The sequence below is a fragment of the Mobula birostris genome, chromosome X (genome assembly GCF_030028105.1).
Source record: "Mobula birostris isolate sMobBir1 chromosome X, sMobBir1.hap1, whole genome shotgun sequence".
Lineage (NCBI taxonomy): Eukaryota > Metazoa > Chordata > Chondrichthyes > Myliobatiformes > Myliobatidae > Mobula > Mobula birostris.
The window spans coordinates 15,589,564-15,603,747 of record NC_092402.1 but is presented as its reverse complement, the minus strand read 5'-3'; the positions used below and the strand labels follow the sequence as shown (position 1 = coordinate 15,603,747).

Sequence of the window (14,184 nt, the reverse complement as noted above, 5' to 3'; positions counted from 1 at the left end):
TTGCACATCCCATTGGGATTCCAACATCCAAGCTCTGCCACCTAGTTGTAAACTGCTGAGTGGAAAACCTCATCTGGAAATCGTTGTAGTACTGCATAACAAAGTTCCTCACCTTAGCAGGAATCCATAGGAATTCCATCGCAAACTCAATCAGGACATGGGGAACAGAACCATACGCATTTGCCAGATCAAGCCAAACTACAGCCAGATTTCTTCTCAACCTTTTTGACTCCTGGATGGTATGCCATATCATACTAGAATGTTCAAGGCATCCCGGGGAGCCTGGTATTCCTGCCTTCTGCACAGATGTATTTACTAATCTATTTTCAATCACAAATGAAGATATTCTTTCTGCCAGAATGCCAAACATAATCTTCCCCTCTACATTCAGGAGTGAAATTGGTTGGAACTGATTCAATGTAGAAGAATTCTCTTCCTTCGGGATGTATACTCCTTCAGCTTCACTCCATGACACAGGAACAACACCTTGTCTCCACACCACCTTTAACAATCTCCACAAGTATTTCCTCAGCTGTTCACACTTCTTGAACACCTTATACGGCACTCCATTAGGTCCTGGCACTGAGCCTGACCTTGCCTTTCTGATGAACCGTTCGACTTCTGCCAGATCGAACTTCACTCCGGGCTTGGTAGGCTTCACGAGCCCTGAAATGTCAAGCAAAGGAGCCTCCCGCTGTTCGTTAGAGTAAATGCTTGCCAGGTGATCCTCAAGTTCTTGTTGAGAGATGTTAAGCTGCCCGCTCTTACTTTGTTCAAACAGTTTCTTTGTGAACTCATGAGGGTTCTCAAAGAACGACTTTCTTGCCTTCTCTCTCTTCTTTCTCTTTTTACGTTGTGACTCTGCACGACGGAGTGATGCTAACTTTATTCGAAAATGCTCTCGGAGATCAGCAAGCCCTGGCTTGTCACCCTCACTTGCTACCTTCCACCTCTGTCTCAACAATCTAAGCTCTCTCCTCAACCTACTAGTCTCCTTCTGGCACCTGCTTGGTTGCTGTGTAGGCCTTGCTTTCTTCAACTCAACCAAACCAAACCTGTACTTTGAAACATCGTAAATCATATCACCCATCACTTCCAACTTTCTCTTTGATGTTCCCCTGAGAGTGTTCTCCAACATCATACTGATATCCTCATCAAATACACGCCAAGCCTTCTCATCTGCCATTGCTGGCCACTTGACCTTCCTCTTCTTCTCTACCTCCTCGCCACCGCCATCATGCGAAGAATATACCTGGGTACTGTGGTCTGAAACCTGACCTGGGTTATCTCTCGTCTGACCTGGAGTATGATGACGCTCTCCAGAGCGAATCGTTGTGGCTTGTGAATCAGTGGTTGAAAAGACCACATCATCTGTGCTTGAAATCTCATCTTCATCCACTGGGATGGAATAGCAGTTCAACTTTGCTTGGTGGACTCATAAACCTTTAATGCTGGAAAACGCTCTCCCACACCAACACACTGGACACTCAGAGCCTCTTATCCTAGCTCTTGGTCGTAGTCATTCCCTGTAATTAACTGTATCCGTCTGATTGGGTCCATCATTCTCCCTCCTTCTCGGAAGACCCCGAGGGTATGTTTCTCCATGTAAACTAGAAGCTTCAAGAGATGGGTGCTCTTCTGAGCTGGTGCCTGGACTGCCAATCCTGACACCCCCGGTGCCAGTCTTTCCTGGCTGTCCGCTGTCTCTCCACGCTGTCACCGGACTATTCCCGGTTGCCAACCAGACTATTCCTGGTAGTCACTGGTATCCAGAACAAAAGAGTTACAAAATACACATGGACTAAGATGTTAACTGTCCTGTGCTATCACCAGTGGGATCATCAGTTGATCTGCCACCTGTCTTTAGGAGTTTCGGCCCGCTTATGATCAAGGCTTCTTCGAGGTGGTGGGCCAGCAGTGCTAAAGCACCACCTCCCACTGGTGAGCTTAAAAACTTGGCATCTGCCTCTATCAGAGTTGTTGGTCACTTCCATCCAACAGATAGTCTACTCTTCAGGTGTCTATGCTATAAAAATTAGTGAGGGTTTTAGGGGACAGACCAGATTTCTTTAGTTTTCTCAGGAAGTAAAGGCGCTGGTGGGCCTTCTTGGCAGTGAACTCTGCTTGGTTGGACCAAATCAGGTCATTTGTGATATTGACCCCGAGGAACTTAAAGCTTTTGACCTGTTCCACTTGCGCACCACCGATGTAAATGGGGTTGTGCGGTCCGCTACTCCTTCTGAAGTCAACAACCAATTCCTTCGTCTTGCTGACGTTGAGGGATAGGTTATTGTCTTCGCACCATGTCACTAGGTTCTTAATTTTCTCTCTGTAAAACTCATCATTGCCCGAGATACGGCCTACAATTGTGTCATCACCAAACTTATATATGGAGTTTGATGGAAACTTGGCTACACAATCATGGGTGTACAGTGAGTACAGCAGGGGGCTGAGTACACAGCCTTGTGGGGCACCGGTGCTCAGAGTGATTGTAGAGGAGAGCTTGTCCCCTATTTTTACAGCCTGGGTCCTGTCTGTGAGGAACTTGAAGATCCAACTGCAGACCTGAGTGCTAAGGCCCAGGTTCCAGAGGTTAGGAATCAGTTTATTTGGAATGATGGTATTAAAGGCAGAGCTGTAGTCAATGAAAAGGAGCCTTACGTATGCGTCTTTATTCTCCAGGTACTCTAAGGAGGAATGTAGGGCCAGAGAGATGGCATCTGCCGTTGACTTGTTGTTCCGGTAGGCCAAGTGCAAAGCGTCGAGGTTGACCGGTAGGCTGTGGTTGATGTGTGCCATAACCAATCTCTCGAAGCACTTCATAACAATTGATGTCAGAGCCACAGGTCGATAGTCATTCAGGCATGCCACCTTGCTCTTCTTCAGCACTGGGATTATCGTTGCCTTCTTAAAACACCAGGGGACCTTAGACTGAAGCAAGGAGCAGTTGAAGATGTCAGCAAACACTCCAGCTAGCTCGCTTGCTCAGGCCCAGAGAACCCATCCTGGGACGCCATCTGGGCCTGTCGCCTTCCTTGGATTTATCTTCAGGAAGGCCCTTCTAACGTCCTCCTCAGTGATGATGAATCTCGATGCCACCAGGTCCGGTTCATCCGGAGGGAGCAGGACGCTCCTCTTCTGTTCGAATCTTGTGTAGAATACGTTAAGTTCGTCAGGAAGAGAAGTGCCACAGTTATTGATATTCCCAGCCTTTTCTTTGTGCCCAGTGATCTCATTTAGACCCTGCCATAGTCTACTGGCATCCCTTTGGTTAGCCTGGGCTTCCAATTTGGCTCGATATTGCCTCTTGGCGCCCGTAATGGCTTTCCGGAGTTCACACCTGGATTCTGTGTAGCGACTGGTATCCGCGGACTTAAAAGCCGCAGCTCTAGCCTTTAAAAGGGACTTGACCTCATAATTCATCCAAGGTTTCCGGTTAGGGAATACCTGGATTGGTATTATAATACCGATATTATAATAGTATAAAACCTAGACTTGACATTTTATGTGGATGATAGCTCTTTTGTGGATCCAGCAGGGAAACGATGTTCTGGCTTTGCGATAGTGACGTCAGTGAAGTAGTTGAGCAGGCCTCTTTTGAAGCAGCTGTCTCAGCCCAGAAGGCTGAGCCGTTTGCTCTGACTCGTGCCTGTATCCTAGTAACAGACAGAAGTACAAACATTTACACAGACTCTCGTTATGCATTTGGAGTTACACATGACTATGGGGCTCTCTGGGAACATCGGAGATTTCTGACTTCCTCTGGCCACCCCATTAGTAATGTCACCTTTGTAGACAACTTACTCACTGCTCTACAGCTACCTCGAGTTTTGGCTATCATTAAATGTGCAGCCCACACCCGCATGTTTGACTGGGTCTCTAAAGGCAGTTCTTTAGCAGATGAGTCAGTGAAGAGTGCGGTACAATCCTCGTTGGTTGTAGTCCCCTCAGGTTCACATCATGCAACCCACCACAACTCAATCAGAATGGGTACACCAGACATGCGGGAGGTACGTACCTTTCAGGGAGACGCCTCTGAGGAGGAGCGCAAACTGTGGTCCCAGATGGGGTGCCAGAAAGACCCCGACCTAGGTCTTTGGATCATCCCAGTGCGATAGGTTTGTGTTCCCACACAGTTTTTACCAATATTGGTCGATTATATACATAATTGTACACACCTGGGAAAGGAGGGAATGGTTGGTAACCTGTACCCTGCACACCAGGTATGACTCCCTTGCCAGGTGGACTTTCCTCGTGTCTACAAGTTGATTTTATTGATTTGCCTGGAGTTATTTGCTATAGATACTGCTTAGTTATTACAGATGTATGGGGCTTACTGTGTATAAATATACGGCTGTAACCTGAGGGAGCGGGTCCACTTGTCAGATGGTGGCAGTACTTAGGTGCCTTCCCTTTGACAACTGAGTCTCAAACTCCTGCAGGAAGGTGCACAATAAACTGGTAGTTATAAGAAGCTGGTCTCCCGAGTTTTATTCAGATTCAACTTTAACACCACAGTGCCGCCGATTGGCTCATACAGTGGGTCAGCCATGACACAGCCAATTATCTGGCCCAACAACTTGAACCGGGTCAATGAGAGCCAGCCGTTTAAACGGTTAGCTACAGTGAAGGCTGGTACGGGGTGGACAATATATCTATTTCTAATTAAACTGTGATTTAGTGGACTCTTATCAAAGTAATTGGGTTTCGCTCTAACTGACTTAACATACTAACAACTGAGTGTTCTTTGTCTGCTCATTCTATATATTGTAGCATTTCTGTTTTAAAATCAGAAAGCTCATCCGAGCCTCCAGAGAGCGAGTCTCTGTCTCTCTTTGATGTCTGGCTTCGAGGCCTTTCTCGCCGGCTGAGCTCGAACAATAAACTGGTGAAGAGGTTAAAGTTCATAATGCTGTGGTGTGATTATTGGTCCGGCAATCCTTTTTGAAGTTTACAGACCCACGACTGTGCTGCAACACACAGCTCGAACCACATCAAGTTCGCTGATGACGCAACGATGGTGGGTCTCATCAGCAAGAACAATGAGTCAGCATACAGAGAGGAGGTGCAGCGGCGAACAGACTGATGCAGAGCCAACAACCTGTCTCTGAATGTGAACAAAACAAAAGAGATGGTTGTTGACTTCAGGAGGACACGGAACGACCACCCTCTGCTGAACATCGATGACTCCTCCGTAGAGATAGTTAAAAGCACCAAATTTCTTGGTGTTCACCTGGCAGAGAATCTCACCTAGTCCCTCAATACCGGCTCCATAGCAAAGAAAACCCAGCAGCGTCTCTACTTTCTGTGAAGGCTGAGGAAAGTCCATCTCCCACCCCCCATCCTCACCACATTCTACAGAGGTTGTACTGAGAGCATCCTGAACAGGCGCATCACTGCCTGGTTCGGAAATTGCACCATCTCGGATCGCAAGACCCTGCAGCGGATGGTGAGGTCAGCTGAGAAGATCATCGGGATCTCTCTCCCCACCATAAGAGACATTCACACCACACGCTGCATCCGTAAAGCAAACAGCATTATGAAGGACCCCACACACCCCTCATACTAACTCTTCTCCCTCCTGCCATCTGGCAAAAGGCACCGAAGCATTCGGGCTCTCACGACCAGACTATGTAACAGTTTCTTCCCCCGAGTCATCAGAATCCTCAATACCCAGAGCCTGGACTGACACCAACCTACTGCCCTCTACTGTGCCTATTGTCTTGTTTATTATTTATTGTAATGCCTGCACTGTTTTGTGCACTTTATGCAGTCCTGGGTAGGTCTGTAATCTAGTGTACTTTTGTGTTGTTTTTTTACCTAGTTTAGTGTAGTTTTTGTATTGTTCATGTAGCACCATGGTCCTGAAAAACGTTGTCTCATTTTTACGGTGTATTGTACCAGCAGTTATGGTCGAAATGACAATAAAAAGTGACTTGACTTGACTTCATTGCATCTTGGTACGTGGGACAATAGTAAATCAATTAACCAATGATTTTACACACCTCTACAAGATCCCTCATTGTTCTCCTCAACCCAAGGAAGATAGAGTCAACCTGTTCAAACTCCCTCCACAACTCAGTCCCAGCAACATCACTGGAAATCTCCTTTGCCCTCTTTCCAGTGTAAGGATATCACGGGGTTTTGCAGGGACCATTCACTTTGGACTCCCAGATCCACTCCCATCCACGACCCTCCCCCTCTATTACACACTTCCCCTGCAACTGCAACATCCTCATAAGTGAAATATTGAAAGTAGGAACTTGCATGTTCCTGTTGGAATAAAAGGCAAGGCTAACACGTTTAGGGAACCTTGGTTTTCCAGTGATGTTGAGGCCCAGGTTTAGAAGAAGGAATTACTTATCAGGTGTAGGCAATATGAATCAAATGAGGTGTTGAAGGAGTGTAAGGTGTTTAAGGGCTTTACCAAAATTATCAGCAACCTCAGGCTCAGCACTGATGCCAACAGAGACTCAGTTCTGATTCAAGATTCAAAGTACATTTATTATCAAAGTATGTACAAAATATCCAACCTTGAGATTTGTCTGAATTCACTTTTACTTTTCCTCAGGGAAGCTGTCTTAGTCCCCTGCTATTCTCCTTATACATGCTCTCCTTTGGAGACTTCATTAGAGAGCATAAACTTGATCTCCACAGTGATGTAGATGACACACAATTGTATATCTCAGATGAGCCTGATGCACCTTATTTTCTCTGCCTTCTGGTATGGCTGCAATAAACAAATGGATGAGCAATAATTTCCTAACAATAAATGAAGATAAAACCGAAACACCTTTAGTTGGTCCCAAAGCCAAAACAGATATACTTCTTGATAAACTTGGGAACTTGGTTCCCTTTATAAAATCAGAAGTAACAAGCTTGGGTGTTATCCTTGACTCAGATTTGAATTTTAATCCCACATAAAGAAACTAACCAAAGCAGCATTTCTACACTTTACAAATATTGCAAACGTACGCCCATTTCTGCCATGTAATGAAGCTGAAAAACTAATACATGCCTTTATATCGAATAGATTGGATTTCTGCATTGCAATTTTTAACTGGACTCCCAAAGTATTTGATGGGTCCTGGGCATGCCAGCCAATGAGGTCACCAAGTAGCTATCCTTCTGTGGACTAATCAATGGGGTTATTGGATAGGAGGCAATAGCTGATTCTGTTGCTGAAGGACCACCCACCGTCTACAGGTGAGACTGGATAGGATCCCTTTGCTGTGTCACAGTGGATGAACCAATCACCGGTGAGACAGACCATGAGCCAGGAGGACCGAGGACTTATCAAAATTGGGTGAAATTGGTTGGACTGCATGATGACATCAAAACTCTGGAGCCAATCACCATTACTGGAAGCACAACACAACAACCAATCGCAGGAGTCATTGCTGCAGAAGCTGTTGGAGTTGAGAGTTCTGGGAGCACTCACAGCCAAGGGCTTGGTCAACGAAGTTGCTGATGTAATTGTCCCACAGCCAATCACAGAAACTGATCTGGAAGGATTTCTCAATGATATCAATATCCCAAAGCCAATCAGGCAATTCAATTTGGCCAGTTCTGTTAATAACATTTATCATCCTTGAGCCAATGGTACCAGCTCGTTTGGATGATCTGGGGTTCGGGGAGTAATGGAGGGGGAGGGAGCAGAGGGATCCCCATCTGAGCCATTCCGATATGCCTGCATTTGGCCTGTAGCTCTCTAAACCCTCCCTATCCATCAACTTGTCTGAGTGTCTTTTAAATGTTGTTCATGTATGTATCTGCCTCAACCAAATTCTCTGCAGCTTGTCCCATATTTGGACCTCTTGCTCAGTTAATAATTTTTCCCTCGGGTCCCTATTAAATCTCTCTCTCTCACCTTAAACTCCTGTTCTCTGGTTCCCGATTCCCCAAACGTTGGGACAGACCATGCGCATTCACTCTCTCCGTGCCCCTCATGGTTTTATACACCTGTATAAGGTCACCCCTCATTCTCCAAGGCAAAAGTCCAAACCTGCCCAATCTCTGTCCATAACTCAGTCCCATGAGAGCCAGCAACAGTCTCGTAAATCTCCTCTGACTTGTTCCAGCTTAATGGCATCTTTCCAAGAGAAGAGCGACTAAAACTGAACAGAATATTTCAGGTGCATCTTCACTAATTTCTTCTTCAATTAAACCATAAGACCATAAAACATTAGGCTACTTGGCCCATCAAGTTTGCTCTTGTCATTCCATCATGGCTGATTGATTATCCCTCTCAACCTTATTCTCCTACCTTTTCACTGTAACCTGACAAACCAAAAACCTATCAACCTCTGTTTTAAACAGACGCAATGACTTGGCCTCTGTTAGAAAGTTTTTTGGGGTCAGCTCATATGGCAAATAATTTCAGCAACTGACTTTCAGCCACCAGATTTCAGATGCCAATATGAACTGTGGATTAAATCTAAAATGCAGCTCCTGGGTTCCTAAGAACTGTGAACCACAGTTATTTGGAAGACCAGACAATGCTGATTAAGATTCACTGACATGTCTGTGGTGTGGGTGCGAAGAGGGAGGTGTGAAGTTTGTGTGTAGTTCAAAGAAAGCATTGTGGATGCATTGTAAATATAGAATTTTCCTTTGATCTTTCGTGCATAAAATGTCGTGTAGCGTTGGGTCAGACAGACCACTGTCCTCTGAAAGGGTCTCCATCTGCTGTATCTCATATTTTTGAATAGAGAGGCTGCTCTATATTTACCAGTACTTCTCTCCAGTGACTTTGTCCATGCCACATTTGGTGCCAGGAGTGGGATACCTTCTTGTGGCCCATTGTGTGGACGATGATCTCAGCAGTCTAAGTGGGTGAGTATTTTTTAAATTAGCACTCTCACTTGGACCTGTTCAGGTCGGTGGCTACGGGATCGCTACGTATCACGAACACACTGGAAAACTGAACTGGGAGATAAAAGTAATGTGCGTGCATGCACGTGCCTTTATGTAAGAAGCTAATCTTTGTGTGTTAATTTGGTTCGACTGGGCTACCAGTCGCGAAGGATGGTTATTGAAGGGTCCAGATGCCAGTGGAGGAATGCATACTCATTCCAGGAACTGTACTTCAGCAAGCATGTTTGTGAGTGTGTGTGCCTTGATGTAACTGATACAGAGGAACACAACAGGCTTCATGAGTTCAGAAGCATATCTGTGGCAGATTGCAGAGTACATTCTCAGCAGTTATAAGTATGTAATATTTAACTGGTACACTTTATTTATGTTTTGTAGTGTGGGAATTTGTGTGGAGATATTTCAGGGACAGGTTTTACCCAGATATATCTGTTAGGATGGCACCTATTGTGGTCAGGCCACATCAGGTCGAGAACCCTGAAGACCCAAGCCAGACCTTGACCCAGATTATGGCCATTCATAAGCCTTTCACCCCAGGGAGAAACACAGCATCTTGTCAGAATTGCCCTCGCTTAAAGTTACATGTGGGAATTCAGAATCATGGTGCAAACTCGAGGAATACTTTGCTTCAGTATTCACTACGGAAAAGGATATTGGCGATTGTAGGGATGACTTACAGTGGACTGAAAACCTTGAGCATACAGACATTAAGAAAGAAGATGTGCTGGAACTTTAGGAAAGCATCAAGTTGGATAAGTCTCTGGGATCTTATGAGATGTACCTCAGGCTACTGTGGGAGGCGAGGGAGGAGATTGCTGAGCCCCTGGCAATGGCCGTTGCATCATCAATGCGGACGGGAGATGTTCCCGAAGATTGTAGGGTTGCAGATGTTGTTCCCTTATTCAAGAAAGGGAGCATAGATAGCCCAGGGCATTATAGGCCAGTGAGTCTTACTTCAGTGGTTGGTCAGTTGATGGAGAATATCCTGAGAGGCAAGATTTATAAACACTTGGAGAGGCATATGATAAGGAATAGTCAGCATGGCTTTGTCAAAGGCAGGTTGTGCCTTATGAGCCTGATTGAATTTTTTGAGGATGTGACTAAACACGTTGATGAAGGTAGAGTCGTAGATGTAGTGCATGTGGATTTCAGCAAGGCATTTGACAAGGCTTATTGTGAAAGTAAGGAAGCATGGGATCAAAGGGGACCTTACTTAGTGGATCTAGAATTGGCTTGCTCACAGAAGACAAAGACCAGTTGTAGATGGGTTATATTCTGCATGGAGGTCGGTGACCAGTGGTGCGCCTCAGGGGATCTGTTCTGGGACCCCTACTCTTCGTGATTTTTATAATTGACCTGGATGAGGAAGTGGAGGGATGGGTCAGTAAATTTGCTGATGACACAAAGGTTGGGGGTGTTGTGGATAGTGTGGAGGGCTGTCAGAGGTTACAGGGGGATATTGATAGGATGCAAAACTGAGCTGAGAGGTGGCAGATGGAGTTCAACCCAGATAAGTGTGGCGTGGTTCATTTTGGTAGGTCAAATGTGATGGCAGAATATAGTATGAATGGTAAGACTCTTGGCAGTGTGGACAATCAGAAGGATCTTGGAGTCCGAGTCCACAGGACACTCAAAGCTGCTGCGCAGGTTGACTCTGTGGTTAAGAAAACATATGGTGCATTGGCCTTCATCAATCATGGGGTTGAGTTTCGGAGCCGACAGGTAATGTTGCAGCTATATAGGACCCTGGTCAGACCTCACTTGGAGTACTGTGCTCAGTTCTGGTTGCCTCACTACAGGAAGGATGGGGAAACCATAGAAAGGGTGCAGACGAGGTTTACAAGGATGTTGCCTGGATTGGGGAGCATGCCTTATGAGAATAGATTGGGTGAACTTGGCCTTTTCTCCTTGGAGTGACGGAGGATGAGAGGTGACCTGATAGAGGTGTACAAGGTGATGAGAGGCATTGATGGTGTGGATAGTCAGAGGCTTTTTCCCAGGTCTGAAATGGCTAGCACGAGAGGGCAAAGTTTCAAGGTGCTTGGAAATAGATACAGAGGAGATGTCAGGGGTACGTTTTATTTGCGCAGAGAGTGGTGAGTGCATGGAATGGGCTGCCAGCGATGGTGGTGGAGGCGGTTACGATTGGGTGTTTTAAGAGACTCCTGGACAGGTACATGGAGCTCAGAAAAATAGAGGGCAAAGGGTAACCCTGGGTAATTTCTAAGGTAAGGACATGCTCGGCACAGCATTGTGAGCTGAAGGGCCTGTATCGTGCTGTAGGTTTTCTCTGTCCTATGTTCTTAGATGGATGAGAGGATTTCCACAAGTCTAATGATTTACAGAAGTGTGCCACTGCAAAATGCCCTTTCACCAGCCCAAATGCTGATGGGTCGACACAAACACACTAACCTTCCAATGCATGAAAACATGTTGACACCTACAGGAGCACATTAGGTCAAACTGGCTAAAGTGAAAGGGAAAGAAAAAGGGAAATGGTATCATGACAAGTCTACAAAAAGCCTACCAGTTCTGAAGCCTGGAGATCAAACTCGAATCCCAGTTCACAATTCTGGAACATGGTCCATGTCACGATACGTGCAAGAGGAAGTCACTCCATATTCCTATCAGATTCAGACAGAGCAAGGGACACCTCTGAGAAAGAATCGTATGGATCTACGACCACAGGATCCAACCCATGGCTGTGATGTCACCTGTCAGGACAGCAAAGGGGTCAGCATTTGTAAAAGATGAACATGTTGATCAGAGTTCTCAGAAAAACACAAATAGTAACACAGCAAATGCAAGCAATACTCCTGGGGAAACAACTAGCAGACCAAAAGGACCATTAAACCATCTCAGAGACTGACTGAAAGCTGTTGAGTGGATAAGAGACTGTAGTTGCTCATCACAATTGAAGTTGAAATGTTGAACAGCTGAAAATTCAGCAAAAATAAAGGAAAGAGACCAGTTATGGAATGTAGATAACTTTGTTGGAAAGGATTATTGCTCCTTGCAGGTTTATGAGGACAAGATATTGTATTTGTTTGTCTATCATGGGTGGAAGGGAAAGATGTTTTATTATGTGTGCATAATAAAGAACTTCATTTCCCAGAGAGCAATACAAGGGGTTCACCCAGAACCTGAAGCTGTGATGGTGACCTGGTTGTGCACATTGGGGTTGAGCAGCAGTCCAGTAACAAAATGTTCCAATGTTTGCAGGCACCAAGTTTGTCTTTATTAAGAACAAAAATAACAATAAATTTGATTCTCCTGGATTCCAATTCTCATATTTTCTCTCTCTCTCTCAAACCCCCTCCCTCCCCCCCGACCCCCGCTGTGTGAAAAAAGACTTATATTTCCCAGTTTGAGCTCCTAATTAGCAGTTTTAGTTCAGTCACAACAGGAACCCTTTGGAGAGGGTGCAGAGGAGACTGACCAAGATTGGGGCCAATGTCTTACAAAGCCAAAGTTGTGAATGTTACGGCTTTTCTCCTTGAGCAAATGGAATGAGAGGTGGCTTGATAGTGGAGTGCAAGATGTTAAGAGACAAATGCAGAGTGAACAACCAGTGCCTATTTCCCAAGGCAGCAATGGCTAAAATGAGACGTCATAATTTTAAGGAGATTGGACGAAAGCATAGGGAGCATGTCACAGGGACATACTTTACAGCAGGGGTCCCCAACCTTTTTTGCACCGTGGACCGGTTTAATATTGACAATACATCACTTCTCGGCCTTTTGGCTAAGATCAAGTGTAGTATCTGTTCTTATCAGATCAGAAGGCGGAGGAGAAGATTTCGCGCTGACGCAGGGGTGCATCCTAATGCTGACTGGCTTCCAATCTAACACCCCATACCAGCGACGACAGCGGTGAGGAAGATGGCTGCAGAGACCAGCACATCGGCTCGAGGTCCAGAAATCAAGAACACTGTCAGGCTGACTGTGCGATACCGGAACGGGGGCACCGGCTTCACCCAAAAGATCTTCATCCGGAAGGTCTTGATGGAATGCTGCAGATTTACGCCCCAGGACATCTGCTGCGTGCAAGATTTCGCCGGCTTCTTCGACGTCACCTTCCAGCAGGCTGCAGGCTGGCAGAAGCTGCACCAGCAGTTTCAGCTGAAGGGGGGAGAGGCGCCACTGTCGCTGTTGAAAGCACAGGCCCTCTTTGCGACTGCCACCCAGCAGGAACGGACAATCACGGTCCAGATGGTTAGCCTGTACATGCCAGTGGTGGACGTTCTTACATTCCTCGCTCGGTATATGGAGAGCGTAGGAACTCCAGCGGACGTGAAGGACGGACTGGGGATCTGGACCAGCAAGCGGCAGGTCAAGGTGAAGCTGAGGTTGGACTCCAACAGCTGCGTCATCCACCCCTCCCCCCTCGGTCTTCGCCATCGGAGGGAACCGAGGCTTCGTGGTGTACGCGGGGCAACCCAGGGTGTGCTGAAACTGCAGCAAGGCGGGGCACATCGCAGCCCAGTGCAGGGTGGTGATGTGCAAGAACTGTAAAACGGAGGGCCAGCTGACCAAAGACTGCATGCAGGCCAAGTCCTGTAACCTCTGCGTGCGGACAGGCTGGCCACCTGTACAGAGCCCGCCCGAGACATGGGGGCACCTACGCACAGGTGACCAGGGGAGGTGCTGGCACAGAAAGGGCCCCGGCAGGTTCGGGCGTACCCGCCAGCGCTGCAGACGAGGCACCCGACAAGACGGACGACGATACCAGGGAAGAAGCTGCAAGCACCCCAAGACCTGCCACCCCCCTGCAGACCCTCCAGGACCCGGCAAACGACGAGGAGGAGTCCATGGAGGAGGGGAGAGCCGAAGTGGAAAGCGGATGGAGCGTCGTGGCCAAACGCAAAAAGACCCTCAAGGCAGCGGCCAATCGACAGAAGGCGGAGGAACAAAAGAAAATGGCAGTGAACCACACAGTCTCCGGTACCCTGTCCTCTTCAGAGGAGGAAGGAGTTGGGGGAGGCCAGCAGCCCCGGCGGAGGAGGCAGCTGGCAGAGCAGGCGGAGAGGAGGAGAGAGGAGGGAGAAAGTCTGCTGGCCACCCCCCCAAGTACAGGAGGCGGAGAGCAGCAGAGACACCCAGCTCCGGGAATCCGGGAGCAGAGCCACGGCTGTCACCCAGCAGCCCAGGAAGTCAACAACCCCCCAGGCTCAGTACCAGAACTGCCACACCCGGAGGAGTATAACCTGCAGTACCTGAGCCCACAGAAGGTGAAAGACTTCACAAAGGCGGTGGGCATGAAGGCTCAGGACTGCAAGGGTGAGGAAGGAGAGCAGTCGAAATAAAGGAC

General features: G+C 47.1%; 1 pseudogene; it reads left to right on the top strand.

Moving 5' to 3' along the window:
- The first annotated feature begins 12,598 nt into the window (after nt 1–12,598).
- Nucleotides 12,599–12,730, top strand: LOC140191958 (U2 spliceosomal RNA; annotated as a pseudogene).
- The last annotated feature ends 1,454 nt before the right edge of the window (nt 12,731–14,184 follow it).